Genomic DNA, 6000 nt, shown 5'->3' with positions numbered 1-6000 from the left:
GCATCTTTGCCCATCTTCTCCCATGCTGCATCAAAAATAATGACATACCAAGCCAGGGGTTGTTAATTATGCTGAATATTTACAAACATACTTCACATATTTTAACTGCACCACGTCAGCCCCTAAACTGTGTGGTCAACAGTTTGCTTTTGGATTTTTAGATTTGTGTTTTGTTTTATGTTTAAGGTTGTGATTTTGTGTTCATCTGGTTTTCAGTTTTCTCGTTCTCTATGTTTCAGTTCTCACCAGTCATTATATTTATCAATATTAGTGCTTCTGTTTGTCCCTCCCTCTCCTGTCCATGTCTCATGTCCATGTCTCATGTCCATGGTGATGCTTTGTAAAGTGCTTGCAGTCGTATCTGTGTTTTAGTCGTTTCCTTTTATGTGTTAGTCGTGCTTCCTGTCTGTCGTCTCCTGACTGTGTTCACCTGTGCGTTGTTTCACTCCTGTGTCTAACCCTAATTAGCCTCCAGAGTGTGTATAGTTTGTCGTGTCGTCTGTGTATGTTCCTGGTTTTGCTTTCTTGTGTTCTTTCCTTACTGGGAGGAGCTCCTTTGGATTTGGAAATTGTTTTTAAAGACATGTTCTGTATCTGTGCCTCCTGCAATTATTCGACACGAGAAGTAGGCAAATGGCAAGCTCGTTGAAGTGTTTCTGTAATTATTGATCACACAGATGTAAGATTGGTCATCATGATGCTGCTAAAACAAACGGTGAGACTAACGATCATAAAATTTCAAAGAAACGTTTACGTCAGTAAGGAGAGATCAGTTTCAAGTAGCAAACTATTCATGGGTGTACAGAGTTTTAGTGATACATCATTTGGCCAGTGAATGTGGGAAACAGGACGCGACTCCCAGAATCCAAAGACTGGTGCTGGAGGAGAAGATGACAGAGAGCGAGAAAGAAAAGCACTGGATCAAAGTGACGATGATAGAATTGAGTATGAGACGTAAAAAATAAAAAACAGCAGTTATATCCCAAACACAGAGGAATGCAGGCAGATGTGAGAACACAGATGTTTCCTATTGAAGTTTTAGTATGGTACAGGAAGTGAAAGGTGATTGTCTGGTTTTTATTTTAGAATGAGAGGTTCAGGGAATCGTGAGGGTAAATAAGACTGAGCTCCTCGTCTTAGCTTTAGCTGCTTAACTTTATTAAGAATCTCTAGAAGCATCTTTAAGTATAGGTGTGTCAAACTGGTGCCAAAATGTGTGTAAGTGTATCCTGCAGCATCCGGATGCCCAAACCTTAATGTGACCTGTAAAGTTGATGAGAGAGCCACTATACTGCCCACCCACACGTAGTATGTGATGTCACTCAGTTGTGTATAAATAGAACACAACATCCATCTCATTCTGCAGTTCATGTCGTCACATTTTCAGCCTCTCCCGCATCAGCTGACTGCGATGAATAGCCCACAAAATGGTTAGTGTTGGGATAGGGTGTCGTCAGCTGGAGCTACAATATGTTTGAGAACACGCACAACTTAAGAAAGCAGCAGGTTAATCATAAGCTGTGTTAGAACAGTTATCCAGCATAGAGAGCAGAGGCCCATTACTTTGGAAAAATAACTAGAAGCTGGAGGAATGAAGGAGGCTTACTATCCCTGAAGCAACCAGACACTCATAGGAAACAATGCGTGAGTGTACAGCCTCAACGTGAGTTCAAAAGATTGTGTGACTGGAAGTCTTTGCATATAAATGGTCCAAAATGCTCCCCAGCCCCCCAGGGGTCCAAGTAATGAGGCAAATGATTCATTCAAATTCAAGGTGATCACATCTGGAATAGTCTTCTCCACAGCAACAGTCTTTCCAAATTAAGTGGCCATCATCATCTACTGGTTATAAAGAAATCCTCCAGCACTTGTGTGAAACTCTTTTTGCAGTTGGCTTTTAAACAGGCATTTTTTTCAATAACTATCCTGACCCAGATTTCACGGTGGGTCAGATCAAAGTGTAAGATTGTGAAATGTAATGGCAGAAAACCTCTCCGCTCTTTTTCCAGAATTTAATTCCTACCGTAATGAAATTAACACTAAAGATTGCCTTTTGTTGAATATTCACACGTCATCTGAAAAGCATTTACTTGGATTTTACTATAATTTTCACAGTGCAGTTTCAAAGCGGTCGGCTACGCAGCATTCGGTCGACGAGTCCTTAATGCTTTTTATTTTATTGTGTGTCTAATAAAATGCGGTCAGCTTGAATTCAAATAAAACCAAATGACATAACTGCTTTAGAAATGCTGGAAAGGTTGGACACTGTGCCAGCTGTACCACACCGCTGCTCTTGTGATATAGAAAACTATCATCAGTGATGTCATTGGAGGGACGAGCGAGCCTGCTGCTCAGCGTGACGAATATCCACGTGTTTAGTCAGTTTTATGTGCATCTGCTTTCACAATGTTTGCTCCTTTTCCCTCAAATTTGAAATATTGTAGCGTCTTCCAACAAAGCTGGCCCTCTGCCCCTTAGATGACCCTTCCTTTCAAACCCTAGATTCCAATTTAAGAGTAAGGCTTTCTTGTCACCTATCGTCTCTCATCACCGAGGAAACGTAGAGAAGAAAAATGAGGGTGAAAGTGAAAAATGAAAGCGCTGACCTCTGTACCTTGCCTGAGGGGGTAGTTCTTGCAGGATCTTCTGGACAGGGAACAGCTACGCGCTGAGACTGTGACAGAGGCGCTGCAGGTGAACAGTGACACCTGCTGGCTAAATGTTTACACCCCCCCCCAAAAACCTCCTCAGACTCAGTCTGTGCTTATGATCAAATAAAACGTACACGGCTTTTAATAACTTGAGTAAAAACCTTAGAGAATGAGGACTGCTCCACCACTTTAGCTGCTGAGGTTAAAGAAGCAGAAATATGAGTGCTTCTGTGTGAACCTCTTACTCTGTAACAGACCTCACCCAGCCTGTTTTAGCAATAACAGGATTAAAGCTGCAGTAGAGTGTTAGAGGGTTAAATGTGATCATCTTCCCCGAGTTGCTGTTTCTTCACATATCCATCCACACACTGATGCACATGGCTGCCTTTCTTCATGACATCACCACTCTGGATCCCATTACCAGACCTTGGTTCCCCCCACCTCCTCCTCTGGGGAGTCTGCAACGTCTCTCCATCTCTCAGGGCTTACCTGATCCTGCCACCACACTGTTTATCTAATCAGCAGGCTGCATCTCTCCCCAGGCTCTCACTTTGACCCATGACCTCTTCAAAAAGTTGGAGAAGCAAAGAATAACAAATCAATTGTCCGGCCAACCTGAGAACACGCCCAGCGGTGCTGTGTTTAACTTGTTTCTTCATGAAATGCCTCCAACGTTTCTATGAGTTTACTGACATCCTGCCATAGAAAGAATAAAGAGCTCAGCACCAACATCTCTGCCTCAGCCTCCGGTCACTGCTTACAGCTCAACCTGACAGCTGAAATTATAGTGAATACACAGCGTGGCTCACTGATGCTCATTGCTTTCCTTGCTTTTGCAAATCTACAACAAATGACGTGGCAGCGTGAAGTGTATCAGCATAGAAATGAGAGCAGTCCCTGCACCAGGTTCTCATCGTCATATCAGCACCAGACTAACTGAAATCAAGTCAATGAAATCAGAAAAAACAACACAAACTTTGTGTGCACACTTTGTTTCCACATAAGACATTTCAGATGCCGTGGACCCTCTTTAGGCACTTTCTGTAACTTTGAATTAGATGCAAAAAAACAAGAACAGCATAGTACAATTTAATAATCCTAAAAAAGAAATAATGTGGCTTTTTAATACAAATCAGGCCGTGTTTGTTTACTGCCTTTCATTTATCTATCATTTTAGATATCTTTGGCTTCCTGGGTCTGAATCACACACAGATGGAAACAGTAACTCCACAAATGCTCGATCACTGCAGGACCGTGCCACCGCTAACAAGATCATCAGAGCTAAAGCCTTCGGCAGGTTAGCTCATCATCGATACACGTCACATGCTAACAGCTGTGTCAGTCCTGCAGACGTGTAACACAATCTACCTGCAGACGGACCTTTAACACAGCACAGTATCGCTGTTTGTAGAGCAGCTCCAGGACGCCAGGAAGTAAACATGGGAGACCAAACAGACACAGACTAGAAGCAGGGAACACAGGAACACAAGCTTACAACATAGCTAACAATGAGAACTACGAACACAGAATATGAACAAGAACACAAACAGAGAACATTCAACAGAAACTGAAAGTCTGAAACGCAGGATCATGAAACTGTCCCCAAATTATCTCGTCAATGTTGAGGCCTGCTTCTTTGTTCTGTTCTGAAGTGATCATTTCCTCCTGCGTCCTCCCTGCACGTCAGTCATTTGACCCTCTGGGTTTGACTCTGAAATATGTGGTGTAATCATTCACAACAAAAACACGAGCATGAGCGAGGCGGCGTTTCTGTTTTCATGAACCACTCAGAGGAAAAACTGTGCCGTGTACACAATGTAATCTAATTACATCCTGGCTGAAATGAACGAGGATGTATGTCCTCACTTATTTCAAAACAACAGCAAGTTTCTTGTCATCACTATTTTGGGTCAGCACATGGAAACCTCAGAGCCACTGAACTCACACCCTGTATAAACAGCTCTTCTCTCTCGGGTGAACCAGTCTGCATCTTCAGATGTTATTGGAGTTGAAAAAAGAAGAAATGGGGCAGTGGGACATACACTCTTTATTTGTGGTGACCTGGTGCTTCAGGGTGTGCAAAAATCTCATACGAGTCATTTTATGAGCTCTTAATGGCGGCCTGAACTTTACTCCAATGAGGCAATCCTTCGCTGGCTGGCTACAACCAAATTAGGTCATGCCTTTAAACCCACTTCATGCAACGCCATTTTCAGTTCATGGTTATGTTGTTGTTGCTGTTGATGGACACAAAACAGTCTCACAGCCATGTTGTGTCCAGGTTTTGAGTTGACCTCTGTAAAGGTCACCGTGACTGAGAAACGAAGCCGAAAACGCCACAATTGGGTTTTAAGGAAAAAGAGGAGAACCTTTAATGAGGGCAACACCGGGTAACCCGACCTCCAGAGTATGAGCATCCGGCCGTGATGTAATGTGTTCCCGTGTGTGTGTTTGCACTTGAATCCCCACCTGCAGCACGCACACGCCTCCAAACCTTTTTTGTCCAACAGTCAATAAAACGTCCCAGCACAAGAACCGCGAGGCCCGCTCCTGCCCCCAAACGTGGGAAGAGGAGGAAGTGCTGAGTCGACACACTGCAGTATTGTTTTAGCGGAGAAATGTGATGACCGGAGAGATTTGTCGTTCTCAACCTGAGTTTGAGGGCCCGCTTTTAATGAGCGGAAAGTGAAGCCTGGGAGCTGAATTTGCATGCATGGAAGGCTTGGAAAGTAATCACGAAGCCTGGTGGGCGCTGAAAACACAGGAGCTCTGTGCTGTGTGTAGTCGGCACGGTGTCAGATTTCCAAGATAAACTGCTTTCAACACAAGTTTCTGCACATGTACGAAGAAAGAAATGGTGACGTGACCTCACCGAGTGGCATCAATTCATCACTTTGCTTTGGAAAAGGCCGTTTTATCATCTGCGCCGGTGCTATCGGCACCTTCCGTTTGGGTTTGTGCACCATGTGTTAAATTAAGTATGAGGTCACTGTTTCAGCAGACGGATTGTGTCAGAAGCAAAGACCGTTAATGTGGCAGACTCCGTCAGGCTGACATCATGATTTCACCTTTTCCCCACCCCTGCATACTTTGCTGTGCAGAGAAAACACCAGCCTGTTAAACTCATAATCACATTAAGGCTGCGGGGTGGCACTCAGATAAGCATCAGCTGTCGCTAACAGCAAATTAAACCCTGAAACGATTTACTGCTCCGTAACTTTCTCTGTTGCTACTTCTCAAACATGCAGCACAGCTTTAAAGGTTTGAGTATAATAATTAGAATTTTAATTATAGTGAATATGTTGTGTTTTAAAGTGGTTGCTGCCTTTGAATAGTGAGTTACGGTTTC

The sequence above is a fragment of the Astatotilapia calliptera genome, chromosome 19 (assembly GCF_964374335.1).
Source record: "Astatotilapia calliptera chromosome 19, fAstCal68.1, whole genome shotgun sequence".
Lineage (NCBI taxonomy): Eukaryota > Metazoa > Chordata > Actinopteri > Cichliformes > Cichlidae > Astatotilapia > Astatotilapia calliptera.
Note: the sequence above shows the minus strand (reverse complement) of the source record.